This window comes from Silurus aristotelis (genome assembly GCF_946808225.1).
Source record: "Silurus aristotelis genome assembly, chromosome: 10".
Taxonomy (NCBI): Eukaryota; Metazoa; Chordata; class Actinopteri; order Siluriformes; family Siluridae; genus Silurus; species Silurus aristotelis.
Window position 1 is genome coordinate 15,885,831 of NC_139583.1, and position 22,586 is coordinate 15,908,416.

Sequence of the window (22,586 nt, forward strand, 5' to 3'; positions counted from 1 at the left end):
TCCTCATTTTGGGCCACTCTAGCCTGGAAAAAAGGGAAGAGAAGGGTCAGGCAAAGAAAAAAAAAAAAACTAGCTAGGGTATAACTATGCGCTGTGCGAATGGCAAGCCCTTTTATGTACAGCCTCAATGGATCCCACCAGCTTGGCTACTGCAGGCAATCACAACAGCAACAGGATTTACCACACTAAAATTGTGTTCACTGTAACAAATATGCGAATACTGCAAAAAATCTAATAAATAAATATCTATGTAAATATATGTGTGCCCTCTATTGTGGAGTGTTCTATGTTACAGATAATGCTTATGTGAACCTGCAGAATAGACAATATATTTTTCCACAAAATTAAAAAAGTGGTAACCAGTTGTTATCCAGTATTATAATGTTTAATTTTTAACCATTTTTAAACCTATTCGGAAATCAGTCTGGTTGCAGTAAAACACATCATTTCCCAGCATGGGTTGTGCAATGCTCATTCCATGCATCAATTGATGACCTGATCAAAGCAGACACTGCTTCCTAGGAGCGGGAGCTAGCACAACCCTGAAAACCAGCCGGGATCAGAGGTCAGCAAAAGGGAAGTAAAGATCCAAGTCCCATCCCATTGTGTGACACGCTGCCTTGGCCCGCATGCCCCAGAGGCTTAGTGTCAGTGTTAACACTTCAAACACTCGATATCTTCACTAGACACAAAGCATACTACTGCTTGCCATCATCACCATTTCTTCCAGGGAAAAGAGATATGGATCCTTCCCAAAGGTCACTAGCAGCTGAAGTTGCCTTGATTAAGCCCTGGGTTTCTGCTCTGACTTTTCTCTTTTCCCTGTGGCACCCTCTTTTAACAAACCGAACTAAACTGAACTAAAGCTCAATCCAACTAACCCTTTCAATAGGACAACAAATACAGTAAAGCACCAGCACATGTTTATATGAAAATAAATTAGTTCTCTGGGAAGCTATTTTTTCATGCTTTGTTTCACACAATGATTCAAATAGAAATAAATATAAGATAGTAAAGTCTTTTGTACATGATTAGATATACAGTACTCACAGTATAATAAGAAATAATCCATACTGGTCTAAACACTGGAATAATAAAAGATGACAGTGAACAATGAATTAAAATAAAGATTTAATAAATGCAAAATTCAAGGAATGCAATTAATATTCAACATTTTAATCAGACTTTCACTAAAGTAACATTCCTTATTTATCCCCTTTCAAAAAGAAAAAATCCTCCACTGCTGAGCCTATAGTGGAGACAATGCACCTTTTTAAGGTTCACTTCTGCCTGCATGCACTGCCTATAATCTTTAAATGGCCCCACTACGGCATTGCCACTTATTTCCTAACAGAAGTTTATAATCTCCACCCTTCTCCTTCTCTCCAACAGCAGCCAAAAAAAGGGGAAAATCATCAAAAGAGTTGTTAATAAATATATAATCATGTGGTCAAAGTGTGTGTTTTCTCTCTGTGTGAGATTTGGTGAATGCTGCACAGAGTAGACCGCACTGCAGGCAGTCTTTTGATGGAAGGTCTCATTTTCAGTCTCCTGCCGTGTAATATTCAAGCCAGTCTAAAATAATACAGGACTCATTTTGGGACTTAAGACCTCTCAAATATGTTGACAATAACTGCTGGTTGGACTGTCAAATGAAAAACAGCTTTTCACAGAAGAGTGACACCCAAGAACCTAGGGAGCAAAGATCCTGAATCTGCACATTCAGATGCACGTAACACCACAAGCCGTCTTTTTACTAGGCTGTTGTGATGCAAGACCACTAAACAGAGCACACATTGAATACTTACTAGACTGTGGTTATTTATAATGACCTTATGATGTTCCACAAAATGGCTCTGGATGTGGTGAGTACCACATTTGTTTATAAAAAACATAAAAACATTTTTGTAACAGTTGCAAAATTGAGTAACTGTATAGCTTAATGTATGCCATTTGGTTACTGAGATGACTTAATTTTTTTAGCAAACCAGCTGTTAAGCATCACTGGATAACCAGTTGGTGTAGTTCTGTCTAAAGATGGACTAGGGCCAATATTTTAGCTTCTTAATCTATAGCTTAACACTAATAGCATTAATCCAACGTAGGCATGTGACAACTGTACACACTACTCGGCACGATTAATAGAAAAAAGAAAATAATTGTTTAACTGACAAAAAAGCCCTTATTCTTAATTACACTCAAAAAATAAACTGTATCTAGTACTACTGTAACTGAGGCAAACTATGATGTCAGAACTTAAAGTCTTAAAAATTTTGGTTCATCTCAGCACAATGTTCTTCACAGATAATAATGGCATGTAGCTTATTCTGCTTTTTTATTCTAAAGAGTGGCAATCTCTAGCTCTGCTTGGCTTCAAACAGGAGACATTCTTTATTAAACAAAAAATATAAACGGACAAAGAAAAGAATAAACTATTTTAATAGCGAAAGTTCTGACCTAAATGAGCAGATCTAATGCAAATGAAACCTAAGAAAAACACAGACTATATACCTTTTGAACCCTTCCACCTGCACACAGAGGCATAGAAGTAGAAGAGGCATGAAGTAGTCTGGGAGCATGATAGAACAAGAAGTCTGTGTAGATACAAAAAAAAAACAACAACAGCAGCCAGTCATAAGCTTTAATGAAATTTGCTGAACATACAATGTGATGCTGAGAAGACATGTTAATGTGTTAAAAAATGCAATAAAGAAAAAAAAGAGAATAATAAAAAGAAAGCACCACTTGCACTACACAGCATAACCTTAAATGGAGGACATCTCTTGGATGTAATTATTAGAGCAAAAAGGCATGGTTGTCAGCATATGGTTGGGGAGCTTTAGTTCAGCACGCTCTTTCTTCATACCCTGTAGTTAGGTGTCATAGAAAGAGTGGAGGCATTGAGTGAACATGTTAAAACAGGTTTCTCCCAAGAGCAGGAGGTCAGTTTCTTTCTCTCTCTCCCTATCGTTCTCCTTCCCTCTTTCATCACCAGACCACCCTGCTGAACACAATTACACCCACAGCAAGCTCTTGGCCTGAACCCCCACCTTGCCACAGGGCCGGTGCGTGGTAAGAACTCAGCATGCATGCTCAAATGATCTGTTATTAATTAATCAATCACAGCTAATCAAGGTAAACCTTACTTTTTTTTAAAGCAGGTCACAACACATGCTGGTGATAGCTCTCCAGTAGTAAAGCTTCACATTTCTGTAGAGGAGACTGATCTCGACTAATGTAAAAACAATTACAGCTTTATACAGAGCTCGACCATGTCAGCAGAGGAGCATTAAAGTAAACAGGTAGTGTGTCTTTTTTTTTTAATGTATTATATATATTTATCTTGTGTGTGTATGTATGTATGTATGTGTGTGTGTGTGTATATATATATATATAACATGTCAAGTTGTATAGCTAGTAATCAACTGCCAGCTGATTATGCTGTGGACTGGCGGTAAGGCTCCATTGTGGTAATATATATTTTTTAAGAAAATAGATGTTAAATATGTTTTAAATAGAGAAATAAAATTTATTTTAGATTTAGGTGCAGTATACAGTAGAATGAATCAAATAATGGCTGAATTCTGAGCTGAGACGGCGCTCGGCAGAAGTGACACGCTTCACAGCACGCCTCTTAATAAACAACGACAAACAAAAAGCAAAGCGAGTGTGCTCACCCACTGAGGGGCGCTATAGTCCACCAGATTGAAATAAATGAAGCCGGCGAGCCGTTACTGTGAAGCTGTGTGAATCGGCTGTCCGTAGAAACGTGAACCTTAGTGAGAACCGTGAACCTACGAGACAGATATTCTCACACATTCAAGCATGTCTGGAATTAAGTGCTTTTCAAAACACAAGTTTTATGAACTCACTTAAATTATCCAGAATGCTAACTGGATTTTTACCGTGTATCTGAGTAAAATTATGCACAAAAAAAATATGATGATAATAACTGGTTAGATAATAACTGGTTTAAGATTAGAAAGGTTTTATATATATATATATATATATATATATATATATATATATATATATATATATATATATATATATATATATATATATATATATATATATATATATGTTTTAGATATATTTCTATACTTAATGTAAAGATTTAATTTCCAACGCTTGCTTTATTGTTTTAAGTCAAAATCTTTCTGCATGTGAGAAAGATCAGCCTCTTTGCTGAACTGGTAGTAAAAAAACTCAGTAGCTTTAGTATACCCGTGAACATTTATTGTGTCCAATAATTTACTTTTTTTCAATGCTATATATTTAATGAATTGTGTTGACTATAGTATTTGTTTGATTGTTGGCTGTAGTTAACATTCTGAAAGTTCCCAAATGAACAAATCATGAAGAGCGTACAGTGGGCATTAAATATGAATTGCGAACTTAAATACTCCATAGAATTTAGATAATAGCTCATAAAGCTTGAGCTTGAAAAAACAAAAAGTCATATAGTCTTCTCAGCATTGTAGACTACTACAAGCAATTAATTTTGCCCACTGAAAGGGACCCTGATCATAATAGTAGGTAGACCACATAATTAATATCAGGTTGTTAACCTAAAACACAGTGTGAGTGTTGAATGCTAACAAGTTTCATCTATCAACTTCAAACCTTCGTAGACAGCATAAAGACGAGAACCAAAGGATCTATCTTGTTTGTTATCGTGACGGGGCAGACATCATGTTATTATTATTTTTTCCAGCATTGGTTTTCAGCACAAAAAAAAGAAGAAGCAGTTTTAAGCCTATTACTTAATCTTGAGTGACAACATTAGAAGCAGATGGGAAGTGAAGGCTGGTACACAAGGTTGCCTTCCTAGTTTGTGGTGAAGCTGCACAACTTGCAGCTGTGTTTTTGGGGTCTACTGAAAAGAAAAACAGACTGTTTAGTGAAACTGAACTCTAAGGACCATATTGCTGTATCTCCTCCATTCTCCCCTCCTTCACCATCACAAGTGTTTGTCTAGAGAATAAAAGCAGTACCTCTCTGGACACCAAATGGTAAAAAAACATTTTATCATTATGTTCGTCTGGATGGTTGACTTCTTTTGTCCCCATTGCCTTTCTCCTTAGTCGCTTATAGTATTTTTACTAGGCAGGAATATAGATAACAAGGTATTTCAGTATTTAATACATATGAATATATATAAAAAATATAAATGGTCTCATCAATAAAGTATAACAAATTAGGATTTATATTTGTTTTTATTTAAACAAATTAATAAGATAGTTATGTTATAACAAGTTTTTAGTAAATCTAGATGGGATTACAATAAAAAGAAATATTTTCTAATGTTCTGAGTATTGAGAAATTCTTAACGTGTATAAATAATCCCTTCTGTCCACCTGCAGCTTCTTGCACTGACTGGCCACTACCAGGAAAATGACTTGCCAGTGTTTGGCAGATTAACAGAGAGCCCCCTAATGGAGTAATTACAGAGACCCAAACATCTATTTTTCACCAGTGAACTGCCATTACTCTCCGGTCCCCCCAGCCACTCAATTGAAAGTCACTTACACTCCTTACAATGAGTTATCATTGACTGCCATTTAGGCGTTCTGGAGCAATTTGTCTTACTGAGGCCATGTGCTGGTCTCATTGCAGCGAAGAATCATTCTTTCTCCAATATATCAAACATTCAAGAAGAAAAAAGGAGCAAACACCCCACAAACAGATAGCGGTATGTCGCTAATAGATACTTTGAAGGAAGGAGACAAGAAAAAATGAATGTAGATAAAACTGGAGGATGAAGTGGAGGTGCTGCCATGAAGATTGCTCCCCTCGTGGGAACTCCCACCTTCTCTGTGCAGCAGGCCATCCAGGGGTGAGCATACATATTGGCAGGGCAATTCACCCTTGTTTGAGTTTTACTGTGCATGTAAGTCTATTTATTCTGAGTCAACAAATTCATTTTATTGTCTCACTTGCATGAGATAGGAAAAAACTATTATATAATGGCTAGTCATTATATTAAAAGCAACACATTAGAGTAGCCTAAATATACATTAGATTCAGTGTAAAATACTTTCATCTTTTTTTTTGCAAGTGCTGTGAAAGGTGATAAAAACCTTCATATCATATGGTGTTGAAAGCCGACATGTCTGCTAAGCATGTCTTCTACTGTATGCGAATGGCTTACTGCTGGGTGAATTCAGATATATTATTGGCCCTTTGCCACACAACTCATATACCACAAAATATCAGTTTAACAGAAGCACTAATTTCCTATTACATGAGTGTTCAACATAGGTAGTTTGCATGGTTTAAAAATAGAACAATGTGTAAAATGTAGTTTTATGTGTGAGAGAAATGAAAACTACAAACACATTTTAGACAGAAAAGGTAGGAAATTTCTAACAGAGTCTATAAAGAATATAAAAATGTCACTTGATCCCAATAATATAAGGAAAAATTTGATGTAGATCTCTCACTTTTGTCTAATGTTGCAATTGGAACCAGTGAAATCTGACATGCACTTGAAATACAGTAATTATCTCTCTCATTACGTGTGCAAGTCTTACTACTTTTAGCACAGAGATAACCTGACAACTCACAGCATAAGGCAAAATTTCCCAACCACTCCAAAATGCAGAACACACTGAGTAGAATGTTTTAAGAGTATGACCTTACGCTGGACTTGTCAAAATGTCAGGCACTATACTCATTATATTCCATGAATCAAGTCATAGAAATGTACAATCCTATCTGCTGTTGGTGCAGTGTGTGTCTGTTGTGTGTGTCTGTGTATGTGTGTGTGTGTTTGACTTAATGCCAGTTACCCAGAGTTTAAATAAAGTTTAAGCACAATCCTTCTTTGTAAGGAAAGCGCACAAGGATTGCCTGAGCAAATAAACTACAAAAAATAAACAAAAAAAACAATTGTATATATAGCAATCTGTGCCTTTTGCCCTTCACAAAGATAGTTTTGCAGAGAAGAGTTAATCATGTGCCTAAATTGTTTTGTTAGATTACTTATTTTGCCAGCTTTAAGCAGTGACAAATAACCATTATTTTTTTTTTTGCACTGATAATCGGGAAAACTTCAACATTTTTTTTACCAGTCGAAGTGAGCCCATTAATCCTAGGCGATTTTGCTGATAAGCGTTGACTGCCAAATAATGACCATGTCACACAGGAAAAGAAAAATATGTGAACAATTAAAATAAGACAGCTATTATCTAAAGATTCCTGGCTGAATTTACACTATTTGTGATTATATTTATATAATATGTGTAACTACACCAATTATTCAACAACTGCCAGCAAATTAGTAATTTACAGTGCTGTTAAATACACACTATTATATTGTAGGTTAATACTTAACACCTTAGAAAAAGAGAAATGGGTATATTCTATTTGTAGAATTTCTCTGTCTATTTCTGAGAAATGTTTAGGACATTTTTATAAATCGAAGGGCTGTGGTGTATGAGCTCAGATTTTCGTCTGAGGGTTTTTAATTTACTGTTATCTCCAAAATTCGTTCAGCAATACACACTGTCTTGAGGCATTCTTTAACACTATCAGTATCAAACTATCAGTGTAACATCATTAAGCTATATCTTATATCTTATACAGCTTATATATATATCTTAAATAGAGGATATACATATATATATATATATATATATATATATATATATATATATATATATATATATATATATATATATATATATATATAAACTTGTTATAGATTTGTAGATATGTTTATATATATATGTATATCCTCTATTTAATTGTTAATTGTAATCAAGTGATAATTGAGCTTCTTTATTATAATAAGTTTGATAATAATGTGACTACATAATATACTTCCAAAATTGCTTCTTTTAGGGAAAAAACTTTTTATAAACTTATTTTTGGGTGACTCTGAAAAGCACACCTACATACGTAATAGGTAAACGTGTCTTAGCATTTTGCTATACCTAATTTATACAGGAATTTTGTCAATATAAATGAAGGGGAAACCTCAGGCATTCGATTAGTGAGGTATTGAAAACAGTTGGGTCGGTAGTGGTTGTTGGGTCGGTTTGCAGCTAGGCTTTTGTTAACAGTTAAAATGCACAGTAGCACATGCACATGCACAAGCACACACACACACACACACACACACACACACACACACACACACACACACACACACACACACACACACACACACACACACACTTGTAACAGCTACAATTTATCCTCATCTCCTAATATCACACCAGTATGCCATCTACAAAACAACAAACTTTACTGAGATAAGTCTTATATGCAAATAATATTGACCAAGCACATAAAATGCTGGCACAGATGCAGTCATTTGTGTTTGATATTTAGCATCATAGTGGCCTGCAACTCTGTGTAGATCAAAGGGATTCAGAAGCCTAAGTTTCAAATCCCCTTCCAAGTCTATTCTGGTCAATCTTTATTTAGCTCATTGGCATTCTGACCCCATACTTCTGGGACTTTGAACCCTCAAAGTTTGGACAAGCTGAATTGTTCTTTTAAACACATCGTCACTGGGCCAGATAAAAGAATATCACTAAGCATCTTAAGGTTTTAGTGCAGTGTGGCAGCATGGGCTTTGCCTTTGGAGCCATTTACTATATAGTGTATTAGGAATGGCTGAGAAAACACACCAAAGGGGGTACTGGGAGAGAAAGAGAAAAACCTTACCCTCATGCTAAATTAAGTTCATTTTAAATAAGATAAAAACCCAAGATATTATCTTCAAACAAAGAAGTAAGGTTAAAGAAAGGAAGACATCTATTAAGCATATCTAAATTTTACTTCAACTTTGTCATGCTTGTGTTGTGCAGTTTTAAATGCGTTAAATTGATAGTGGAAAATTGTCTCACTTTGAATTATTGATCTTTCTTTATATTAAAAAATAATAGCCTTTAATATCCCCTGGATTTCTTTTAACCAGAGTGCCATTAGTTTCAGACAAAGCACCATCTGTGATGTCTATTAATCTAAAACACTCTGGTAATTATCATGTTTAAATATACATTTTCTTGTATTTCATATACTGAGACAATAGTGTATAGCTAAACAAAGGTGAATTTCTGTACAAAGTAATTCCTTTTTTTTAATGGCTTGATAAGGCACAAAGATTCCACAGTATTGAATGTATATGCGTGCACATGCTAGTTTGTGTTTTCCTGAGCAGCTCTCACACCCTTCTTCTCTCCCTCCCGCCTCTTCAGTCTCATCAGCCCCCGTGATTAAGATTTGGCACCTTGGACCACATTGTCTTCATTTGGAAATATTTCAGCCGCATTCGTGCCACTCAGAGGGGAAAGCGAAAGAAAGGAGGAGTAGGGGAAAACACACCCTGTTGTGTGAATCCTGGAGAAGGCCTTGAACCCTGCCATTCATACCATTCACTTCATCAGCTGAGTCTAATTGCCAGAGAGGACAGGAGACCCCAGGGCCGATTGTTCCTTATCCTCTTTGGAGCCTTCTGAGGCATGAAAAGTGAAAGGCCTGCTTTTGATCTTTTTTTTTCTATCCCTTACACTCTCTGTCCATCTCTCTCTCCTGATTTGCTTTCTCTTTTCTGTCATCCCTGCTATCCTTTCCCTCTGAGTGACACCCTCCTTTCACACTATGTGCCCTCTTCTCCATCCACGCAAAATAATTATCAAGCGCCGCTTCATCAAATAATGCCTGAGATGGGAGGTCATGGCAGGGAGGGCCAGAGGTCTGAAGAGGATTGAATCCTTGATCCAAGGAGAAGCTCCAAGCTCATCTTAGCAGCATGCTCCTTAGCTCACGGCATCTTTATGTACCTTGACCCCGGGTTTTCGTTCGCCTCTCTTAATGAGACCTTCCAGCTCAGCCGATGGAGTCTCTATCTGAGACTGGGAGGCCAGACTACAAATAAGACACGGGGGCCGCACTCAAACAAGGGAGCATCTGTGCACGTCTTATTAGGGCACAGCAAAGAGCTCACTCTTCTTAGGGTTCCACCAAAACCAAGAACATATCCATTGACACCTACTTGTCCCTCAGTGGTCAGTACCTTTCAGACGAAGCATAGACTTCACACACACTAGGTCTTGAGAGAAGTAATTTTAGAGAACTTTAAAGAGCCAAGTGGTTAACTCATTATAGGTAGAATTGCATAAGCAAACGAACAATGATAAACAACAAAATTCCTTATACTAAGACCTGAAAAAGTGCATGAGGTCTGAAAAAAAAGTCCTTCACATGAATGTGCAGAACAAGGGCCCAGACACTCAGATGCTGAGCTCAACCATTCTTAGCAACATTCATTATCAGAATTGTTGGGAAATGGAGTGGGAATTTTGTTCTCAATGTGTCTAAAACGTTTGTATGATATGTACAAGTGGCCTGTTAGTCTTGGTTATTATTTCCAAAAGTGCTTGGGCAGTAAGTAGTGATTCAGAAATGTGAAGGCATGCACAACAATAACTGAGTACTTTAAAGAAGTTTGTTTTTATAAAACAAGCACAATACCTCTTTTGAAGTTCTAGATTTGCATACAAAGTGAAAAAGTTGCATAAAATAACCTGTTTTGATTTATTACTATAAAACTGTGCTCGGTCTTTATATTTATTTAATTTAAGCAATAGCCTAAATATAAAAAAAGAGTGCTAATTATGAATTCTTCACAGTTTTTTCACAGTTATTTAAGGTTTCTCAGTAATTGAAGTGTAGCTGTTTTTGTCTAAGGCATTGCTATAGAACACAATTTACAGGAATTTACTTTCATAAAAGAGCTAATATGTTGCAAATACGTTGCAAACCACCTCATAATATTATCCACAATAGAGAAGCATTTATTTGATAAATTCTGGTTGTTTTTTTTTTTTTTTTTTATATTCAAAAGACATAAAATGCCAACATTGGAAATCAGTAAACGAACTCTGGCCTTGTCAGTACAAAGACTAAAGAGACTCATTTAAAATAATTTATCATTATCCATGGAATAAAAGTATGATGTAAAGAGGAAAAGGTAAGAGTGTCTAATATTACACAGTAGATTATGTGGCTCATGTGCCAGCCAAAACACTACAATCAATATGCACATAAATAAAGAAGACTGTGTTGCTAACTGTGTTGCTAACTGCTAAATGTGTTGTTAATAAATGATGAAGAGAAGACAAATGTAAATACAAAAAAAAAGAAATTAACTAGTGAAAGCTTTTGCCCAAGGGGACAGACTGTTGCAAATAAAAATCAGGATACGGCAGTTAACCATGTGTGTATATATATATATATATATATATATATATATATATATATATATATATATATATATATATATATATATATATATATATATATATATATATTAGGGCTAGAGCTAAAATTTTTCATTGCAATGATTGTCATAAGGTAACGCGTGATTAATTGCAACTTAATCACACAATTTTATTTGTTCTAAATGTACTTAAAATGAATACTTTTTTTTACAATAAAATTGTAATCAACATGAGCATGGGCAAAAAATAGATGCTTTATGCAAATGTAGCATGTTAATGAAATTAGTGCCATTAAAATTAATTTGCATTAACACATTATTAATGCATAATTTTGACAGCCCTAAAATAAATAAATATATATATATATATATATATATATATATATATATATATATATATATATATATATATATATATATATATATATATATATATATAAATATAAAACATGTCTTTATTAATAAGTAAATAAGCTATTTTATGTCAATATTGATCAAATATACAGTATAATAATTATTGCACAGCGATTTCATTTCACAGATAAAGAACAGTCAAACATTAAATTCTAATGTTAAATACAATGCAAGCTCTTATTCAAGTCTTATATGCAAAACCTGACTAAAGTAAAGGGAAACCAGAAAAATATGTGTAGCAAACAAACAACCCAGCTACCAAAAACCTTTAAGCAATCATGTAAAGCATGTTGAACATCTGAGTGCTATGAAAGAACAAAGCAAGGCCTCTGTCAGCCCATTGATTCTCTCCTGAAGGCACCCACACACACACACACACACACACACACACACACACACACACACACACACACACACACACACACACACACACACACACACACACACATGCCCACACATCCACAAGGCTCTGTATCGCTCCATGCATCACCCTACTACTCTTGGAGAATGTGTGTATTGATCTAGCCCACTTCTGTAGAGTTAACTCGGTGATAAAACCTGACCACGGGGCTTCCATGCGCCTGAGACCGTTTGGGATGCTGCTGGAAAACAATGAGGGGGAAAAACAAAAGAAGCAGAAATCAAAAAAATTGGAAAAAAGTGGAAAAGATCTCAGCCTGTAATACAAGTAAAATCTATTCAGCCTGATGAGGGAAGCACTTTGACAGTCTTTTTGGCATGGGTTTATTTGTTTATTGCCGGAATTGTGTTGCACTTATAAATGTGGCCGGCTGCACCACTAGGGCTGACAAGAACTCACAGACATTATTCATGCTGTTATCTTGTAAAGTGTAAAATTATCTTAGAAAAATTGTGTTTTATAAAGACTTATTCCACCTTGCATTGTGGAAGAGATTTATCTAGACATAGAATTCACATAAGTGAATGTGGGTGTTTATGTGAGTAAGAGTGCGTGCCTGTATGCTGCAATGCATGCCATTGTGAGATTCTCTGTGTGTGCTCAAGTGCATCCAACAGTGGATGCAGTGTGGAAGTGTATGTGTGTTGCTGAATTTGCACAAGTGTGCCATGTTGTCATATTTGTAACATTCCATGTGGGAGGGTCTGCTGAGAAGCAGGCCATCTGTAGTGTTCTGCTGATCGACATGTTGTAAAGCGTGATTGGAGAGTGTGGAGACTCGACTTGTCAATTCTTGGCACATAATGAGGCAGAAGGGAGCAAAAGCAGGAACGAGATCCAGAGATAAACAATTAGATTAATCCCAGCGGTAAAGGCCATGGACAATAGAAGATCTTGCTGAAAAAACTAAATCAATATGGCGTCTGCTGAGGACATGCCAGGGCAGAGCGATGAACAGGTTAACACTTATTTCTCAGATCAGAATGCACACACACATACATTGTAAAAGAGTCATAACTTACTTAAAATCAATATTGATGCAAACGCCACATGAAGTCAACATGCTTGTTCTCAGTCACCGAAGATGTCAAAATGAGAAACAGCACATTGTAATATATACATTCACTTATTGAGGGAACAGAAACACATCCTGAAAAGGCCCCAACAGTGGCATGCTGGGAGAATGGGAAGAGACAACAGGACAAATGTGGGGATCCAGCCAACGACGAAATGATCTTTCAGGAGGGGAGAGTTGCTTTTCACACCCCCTCTGTCCAAACAGGATGGGCCAGTCCCAGTGCGCCTCCGCCCCTCTCAGGCCCTGCCCAGACTCGCAGGTCTATTTGCCATGTCTCCCAGCAGGCTTTGTGTGGGCCGGCTGTGCCAGGCTGCAGAGCGTCCCATTACGTGCCTCCACTAGCTTTAAAGACCACCATAAAAACAGGCAAAAAAGAGAGAAGGGAGAAGAAGAGAGAGGTAAAATTATGAAACCATTTCCCTGTGGAAAGCCTGGGAACGCACTGACCAGAAAGGTGAGAGTTTGTCCCGCTGTCATTTTTTTCATACAGAGAGGCACATCGGCACAGTTCCCGCAAAAGATTTAGAAAAAACAATTCCCCAACCCCCAAGCCAGTGGGAGACTTGAGAAGGCTGTTGGGGAGGCCTCTGGGAGCACTGGTGTCACAGCTCCACTGCCCTTCAGAAGACCGTCTGTCTGTCATTGTGGGCTTGTAAATCAGGAGATAGAATCTGTGGGCAGGGGTTAATTTTTGTATATAATAAAAAAAAACATATTCACCTGTCAGATTAATATTGAAAAATAGATATGAATGAATGCAAAATACATTATAAAACTTTGCTGTTTTTTAACGCTTGTAGCCCATAAAAACTTGCCGCATATTTAAAATGCTAGATGCGAGGTAAAAGTTACCCATTGTTTAAGCTTGATTTGAGATCTCCCAGTGACTGCACTTTTTCTCAAGGGAGTCTTGGGTGACCCAGCCTGACAGCCAGACTGAAGCATTTCTTGCATGCCTCTCTCCTATCAATACACCCCTTATTCCCTAACGCACACACACTAGTTTCTTTAAGTCCGCCAGGAAAAGAGACTTTTGAATAGGTTTTGTGGTGATGCAGCAAACATGATGCCTCCCATGTGGCAATATATGGCAAACCCTAATAATACCACAGTGCACAATAGCTCTGATAGCATGACATGATGAAAGCAATCAGGGTCTCAGACATTCCAAATATCTATCTCACTCTCAATCTATTTTTCCTCCTTTATACCACCCACACTTCGCCAGTGTGAGAAATAGGAAGATGACCTAAGAGCTGTCAGTCATGTGGCCCATACCTGCTGGAGCGTGAGTGGGGTGGAGCTGGAGGCATGCAGTCCATCAGATCTGTTTTCACACTCTGCACACCAAGGTTGAAAACAACGACGAAGACCACAAAAAAATAAGGGAATGAGAAAAAGTCCCTTAATTAGGGAGTGCAGGAAAGAGAGAGTACTTGTTTGGATGTAAATTATAAAGGGGGAGGGCATTAGATAAAGATGAGAGAGAAAGGAGCATGGAATCTTACAGAGATGGGAGAATAACTGTTTTTCTTGATTTTAGAATTTGGCATTTATCTGCCATGATTTTTTTTGTACAGGCAAAAGCCACCATACCACTGGGCTACCGAAAAGGATGAAGAAAAAGAGAAGAAACAAAAGGAATAGGAAAAAGTGAAAAAAGGCAAAAGTGTTAAGGCTAGTTCAGAGCTGTCTGTGGTTCATCCTTGCAAATAGATTACCACAACACTGCGGTTAGTTAATGGCTTTCTATTGTTTCCTCCAGAGTCTGCCTGTCTAAAGTCCTGCTGACTAAAAGGCTTCTTGCTTTCCTTTTTATACTCTTGCTTACTTTTAAATGCAGTAGCAAGGCACTTCTTTCTTTTACCTGGTACAGACATATGTTTACACTGAGTGGTCACAACCATGATCAGATTAGCCAGGCCAAGATCAGAGATCTTCAGCCAAGCCGACTATATTTTTCTGGATAGTAAGTTCTGTGATATGAAATTAAGATGGAGACAAAACTGCTTTCCTTCCCACAACATAAAGAAACATCTAACCCAAGATTTCTCCACATTCACAGCATGTGTTGTGGTAAACAATTCTTTAAAAAAGTTCTAATAGCTTAAAGCTTTCTGTTTTAGAATATTATTTAAATAAATCAGCAATAAAATGTATAATTGTTACAGAGAAAAAGAGAGGAATAGAATAGTGTGCCTTCTAAAAACTAGCTGTAAGCTCTGTGGCTCAAGATTTAACTGAATTGTGTCACTATAATGGCCAAATTAATGTGAATTAACTTTTGCACCATTTCTTTTAATCAACACCCTCAAAAATATTATTTGGGATGCACATGTAGGTCTGCAAAAAAAATAAAAAATCAATAAACATTAAATATAAATGCTGTATAATGATAATACACAGTAAATAACACGACACATAAAACAATACCAAAAAATACGGTAAAAATGCGTGCAAAATAATACTAAATAATTTAAATACTTTTACATAATATATTTTGTAATGCTTTATTTTTCTCTTTTGTTTAATATTTATGTCTTATCATATAATACAATACAATACAAAACTATACAATATTATAAGGGTCTTTAATATCAGGCTTTAGCAGCAGTTTAAGAAAAGGTCACTGATAGAGAACATAATAAATAATTCATAATCCAATCACAATTAATCCTGATATAATGCATTATTGCATGCTGAACTTAGTCACAAGATCTTGTTAATCAAAAATCTATATATTTAAACAAAGTAAACAGGAGTTCCCTTGAAGTATGTTTTCTGTCTGAAGTTTTTCTCAAAGAATGAAGATGAGAAGTAAATGAGGGTTGGCAGCCAGTGTGAGCCAAGTGTGAGATTAGTTCTGCAGAAGTGTTGTTTATATGATCCCATGGAGACACTCTTCTGGTTCTGCCCTTGAGTTTGGCTGACCAGACCTCACCTGAGTCCCAGTTGGAGACCCCCATGCTTGGCTGCCTCCCAGAGCAGCTTCCCTAGTGGCACTGATTTGTGCAGAGCATGTCTGATCCTGTGCAACTACATGGAAGGTCCACTTGTACCTGGCTTCACCCTAGTGAATGCAAGGTCAGAGGGATTCAGGAGGGAAGTGGACCGTTCACTTTGCTACATTTCATTCAGGTGCAATTTGGAGTTCTCAAACTTTCTTTTTTCATCATGAAAGAAATGTAGTAACTACTATTCTCCATTAGAAGGACGTTTCTCCATGATGAGTGAAGTGATTAAGTGGAAGCATCCATTTTACAAAGGAGAGAGGAGAAAAAAATAATGTTAACTTAAGGCCTAAACCTCTTAAAAGAGAATAGCAAAGGAGTAGAAAATAGTTATTTTTCAGCAAATTCCAGGGAACGAAAAATTTTTTTATACTTTTGTTATAAGGAACTACTTAAAAGTTAAGCTGGTGCTCTGCAATTGCTTATATATGTTAAATGTATGTTTTATGGTAAGAAATATAATTGATAACTCATTGGTGCTGGATAAATATTAAAATGTACATGTTGTGATGATGGTCTAGTGGTTAGGATGTGGCGCTCTCACCGCTGCGGCCCGGGTTCAATCCCCAGCCCGGATAAATGGGGAGGGTTGCGTTAGGAAGGGCATCCAGCGTAAAAACATGTGCCAAATCAATCATGCGGATGGTCCGCTGTGGCGACCCCTAACGGGAGTAGCCGAAAGAAAATTTTACATGTTGTGATGAGATAAAAGATAGTTGGTCTCAAAAAACAATCGGAGTTAAATGTAATGCTAAAATCAGCTGTTCAACTAATTAGCACATTAGTATTGTAATCAAAGCATGTGATTATTTTATGACATGTATGTATGAATGACAATCAGTTAAGTGAATAGTTGTCCTACAATAATATGTCTGTTTAATATTTAGGGGTATTTTTTCCAGTATTTTCCTTGTTAAATAATTTAATACTTTGGAAGAGAAAGATATGTAATTTCATGAGAGATGCCTGTTGCTAATCAGATTAAATGAATGTCAGTGAGCGATAAGTTCTCTGCATTATGGTTTGTTTTTTGTGTTGCTTTCTGTTGATGAGTTCTCCCAGAGTCAATTTTGGAATTGTTAATAGTGAGCCAACACTGTGTAGTCACAGAGTATGTTTTCCTGGAGTGAATTCAGCACCCTTAATGCATATTTAGTTCCTGGATATAGATAAGAGAATCACACACATCATATACTCTGTATAATTGTGACTATTTTTTACTTTTTCTAAGTAATTAGAATTTTTTTCACGTTCCTTTTTTTTCCTTGAAGGATCAGCCTTTATAAGAGGACAAAACTAAATTTTTTAACTCTTTGAGGAGAAATTATTTTTACTAGAACTAACAGGCCTGATTGTTTTTTTTTTACTTTCTATTTACTGCATGTTTGTGAACATACAATTATCTCAGTTGATCGCACAAATACATATTACTTTTCCTTAATTCATAAGCTGCAATGAATTTGCTGTCTCAAATCCTCCTTGCAAACTTAGATGTTCATGAAATAGTGTAGTGATATGCTACTGTGCCCATTTAATCTGATCGGTTCAGACTATAAGCCCCTACTTTTTTCTCACGTTTTGAACGCCGCGGCTTAAACAACGAAGCGGCTAATATATGGATTTTTCCTGGGTTTTTCACAAACTTTTTCACAAACTTCAAGCCAAAAAACTGAGCGACATAACATTAGACCAATGAAATTTCCAAACAGAAACGAAAAACGCACTTCACCTGTGTTCTGAGCTGCATGGCATCAGGAGAAAAAACTTCCACAGGTGGCGCACGACGATGACAAAAGATAAACTCAATACAGTGGTACCTTGACCTACGAGTTTAATTCGTTCCGTGGACGAGCTCGTATCTTAATTTGCTCACACATCAAATCAGTTTTCCATATTGAAAATACTTCAAATGGCATTAATCCATTAATCGTTTCATGTTATAAAATTGGAAAATACATTTCTAAATAACAAATCTTGTAAAAAAAACATAATAGAAAGAGTATGTAAAGATATAATAAGGTTTTATTCAGTGTATTTTCCTTGGAGATGAGACGACTTGAGCTAATGAAAACGCTGGTGGGGTGTGTGTGTGTGTGTGTGTGTGTGTGTGTGTGTGTGTGTGTGTGTGTGTGTAGAGGGGGGGTAGAGGCGATAAGCGGAGGCGGAGGGAAAACTTGTTTTTTACTATCACTCCTGTACACTATGTATCCCTAAACCTAAAAATTTTTACTTTTTCTTATCTTAATTTTCGTCACAGTCTTCGCTTTCTGGCTTCGCTTTGTTATCTAGCAGCAGCGTCTCGAGCTCGTACCTCAATTTTTTGTTCGCATAACAAAGCAAAAAAATTGACCGAGTGACCGCTCGTACCTCGGAAAACTCGTACAATAATGCACTCGTAGGTCAAGGTACCACTGTAGTTGTGAAAGGAAAGAGGAAGACAGTGAACAATGACTTACTTGATCGGCTACTGTTTAGATACAAGCCGTTGTAACGCGTTGAGTCAGGGTAAATGGGAGAGTTTGCTAACTCCATTTGCAAATGAAATCATATAAGCACAGAAAGGTTTCCAAAACTCGTGCTTTTTTATGCAGTGGCAGGCTATTCCCAAAATACCGCTATGCTCCTAATAGAAGCGCAACATATTTAATTTAGTGTCTTTTGTTAAAGCCTGTGTAAAGTTCATTAGTTTCAGTGAGGACAGTGAGGCTTATAGACAGGTGCGGCTTATATATGTTAAAAATAAAAATCTTTGTCAAATTCAGTGGTTGCGGCTTATATATGGGTGCGCTTTATAGTCCAGAAATTACGGTATATTACTTATGGTTATAGGATTGCATTTATAAATAAAAGAAGTTTAGGTCTGTCATGTACATCTTTCTGAATTCTTTGTTTTCTCGCTTTTATTTTTCTGTGTGGTTTGCTTAAGAATATATTTAAGAAATTGCATATCTCAATTCTGTGCATTACAAGATGTGACCATTCTTCACTTTGTCAAATAAATACATTTTTATTTGTATAGCACTTTTAATAATGAACATTGTCTTAAAGCAGCTTTACACAGATAATGTGGTGATAAAGAATGAATAAGATGTTCTTTATAAGTGTAAGTTTGTCCCTGATGAACAAGCCGGTGATGACTGGCAAGAAAAAACTCCCCGAGGTGGAATAAGAAAGAAACCTTGAGAGGGCCAGACTTGAGAAGGAATCCACCCTCATCTGGGTGGCACTGAAGGTCCATTTATTACAGCTAATGATATTGAGGTGTGCAGTGATGGTGATCAGATGCAAACTGTACCCCTGTGTCTGACTGTTGATATTAACTACAGTTCAAATCCACCCTCAAAAGCTCCTGTCTTATTTCATAATTTCATGAATACCAAGGCCAATGAGAAATCATACCCAGCTGCACAGAGTGGCCTTCAATCAAAAAGAACACCATCCAGAGACAGGCTGGGGCGAAGCAGGCAGATCTGAGGAGACGGGCAGAAACAGTGGTCACTGGTGCCTCAGGAGCATGTTTAACTTGACACAGAGACAGAGTGAAGATGGGTGACAGGAAGAGAAAGATATAGATTATTATAAATCTTAACTTAAACCTGAACTAAAACCAATACCCATGGCATACATCAGAATTAGAACCCAATAATGACAGATTGCATTTGCTTTTACAAATTAATCAGTTGATACTTTTAAGCTGCAATGCTCCCCTATACTGCAAAATCTGCAAGTTAACATCCGTTTACCTTGCTAATTATTTTCACAATTCAACAAATCTCCTTACAATGCAGCCACAGTTAAACTGATTACATCATTTTTAGCAGAAGCATCTATATTAACTTAATGAAATTATCCTGGGTTTTTCATGCATTTTTCTTTCCAGAATTTTTATAAATGGTTCGTGAAAAAGCTTAAAATTTGAGCAGTTTGCTACAGATAACCATCCAATCAAAGGATGGGAAAATGCAGACATTACTGTACACCTGCTAGATGGCCCCAGTGCCACCAACTTGAAATCTCATTGGTTAAAGCATAGCTTTCAAGCAACATGACCGTTAAAAGCTGCAGACACCAGTATTGTTGATTCTGAAGACTTCAAGTAAGATTGCTTTAACCCTGGCAATGAGATATGATGGCTGAAATCTGAATAAATAGAAACTATCATCTAAATTTATATGCAGGTTGTGCTACTCTTAGAAGCAGTACAACTAAGAGAAAAGCTATGAAATGAAGAGAAAATGCAACTGGGAATATCTTAATACATATTGATGGACAAAAATATATTAAAACTTAAGTAAGTGATTCTGATAGTGTTATGCAAGCAGAGAAGGCTTTGCGGGGCCTGACGGCCCACCACTGATATATATATATACACACCAATGAAGAATTTCCCTTCAGTAGCAAAATAAAGCTCCTTTTCACTTTCAAACTCATCAGGGGGACCACTGATGAGAAGACAACGTATTTTTAGCAGGAAAATTCTGTTTAATCAACATACTGGCGATACTGTTCAAACTGTGCTCCATTATTATTACTGCTTCTTTATTTTGTCCTCTTTTCCTAAGGTCAGCAATCTTTGATGCTTTTGGACAATGTCCTCTTAAACAAGCAATTTAATTAATTATTATGGCCTGTGGTTAGCAGAGGTGGCAAAAGAACACACATCCTTCACTTAAGTAGAAGTACAGATACTCATGTTCTAAATGTACCTTTCATTTACACTTTTCAAGTGTTTAATACTCTAATCAACATGGGCATGGACAAATATGGATGCTTTATGCAAATGTATTTAGTGAAACCATCCTTAACATAGAGCATGAGGATAAAATATTCTATTAAATGTTTCAAAGTAATTATGGTGTTTTAAATTACGTAAATCATCAGGACACCAAACGGAACCTTTGCTATGTTTCCACGCAAATGTTTAATGAGGTGATACCAGAGAAAATGTACCTCTTCTAAATTTCATACAGATTACATAATCAGAGAATAGTATTCAATAGTTATTTATTTAAAAGTAGACTTTTCAAGCTTTTTATTCATATATTTATAATGTCTGTGAGACAATTATTCATTAAGATTCAGGTTGTTTTATTTATGTGTCTGCGAAGAGAAATGAAGGAGAGAGATGGCAGAGAGCGCACCCTGTCTGTTTTCTTTATTTTACAAAAGCACAGCATTTTGTTGTTATAATAAGTGTATACAAATATATATATATATATATATATATATATATATATATATATATATATATATATATATATATATGAGTAAAGAAAAAACGTGAATAAATGTGTGTTGGGCTGAAGGTTTTAATTTCAACTATTTTATATTTATTTATTTATATTTTATTGAAAATGTTCAAACAGAAATACATTAATTGCGCGTTAATAAAAATGGGTGCCATTAAACATTTATTTGCATTTTGACAGCCCTAATTAATATATTAATACAAAAGAATTACAAATTTTGTTACCTAATAAATGTATCCTGGCTGAACAACCAACATATAGAACAAAAGCAGAGAAAAGATGAGCAGGAAAGTCTTTGTTCTCAGTCATGTTTACATCACAGACTCCCTCTGTCTCATCCATGTTAACCCCATACTTCTTATTGCCTTCTGCCCAGCTCATTGTTAGCTTCATAGGCTAGCTTGTCTGTGGTGCATGATAGCAAGGAAATGACACACCAGTGGTAGGTTGAAAAAGCCACGCAAAGACACGAAATAGGTTGATTTTTGTTTTGGAAATGTAAGAAGTATAAATATTTGTGTAAAAATGTAATGAGTGAAAGTAAAAAGTTGTCAGAAAAATACATAATGATGTAAAGCACTGCTACCAGAAAAATATACTAAGTTCAGTAACTAAGTATTTGTTCTTTGTTACTTTCCATCTCTGGTAGTTAGACATTAAGAAGACAGATAAACACTGCCTTATATATATATATATATATATATATATATATATATATATATATATATATATATATATATATATATATATATATATAAGATATCTAATATATAATATATATATATATATATATATATATATATATATATATATATATATATATATATATATATATATATATATATATATATTAATATATATTTATTTATTTATTTATTTATTTATTTATTTATGCATTATGCATAAACATCCTACAAAAAAGAACATTCAGCCTTCTGCACCCTCCTGTAACACTTTGACATCCTGATTCACAATTTTACTGTAAAAGCATATTTATATACCACGCATTACCCAAAATGCTATGCATAAATCAGAATAAATCAAACAGATAAGAGTAATATACAGACAGAGCACATTCTGTATAATGTGGCATTTTCTCTTAAACATCACAAAGCCCTGTCTTTCATATATCACCCTCTCTGTGATGGGACTATTAAAATTAGTTAAACATATAACA

The 22,586-nt window shown here is 35.8% G+C and overlaps 1 long non-coding RNA gene across 1 annotated transcript; it reads left to right on the forward strand.

Annotated features, from left to right (window-relative positions):
* The first annotated feature begins 1,724 nt into the window (after positions 1 to 1,724).
* Positions 1,725 to 10,565, forward strand: LOC310731711. Its single transcript, XR_014535281.1, has 4 exons — positions 1,725 to 3,065; positions 3,162 to 3,302; positions 5,367 to 5,839; positions 9,213 to 10,565. It is a non-coding gene; the product is annotated as an uncharacterized lncRNA (long non-coding RNA).
* The last annotated feature ends 12,021 nt before the right edge of the window (positions 10,566 to 22,586 follow it).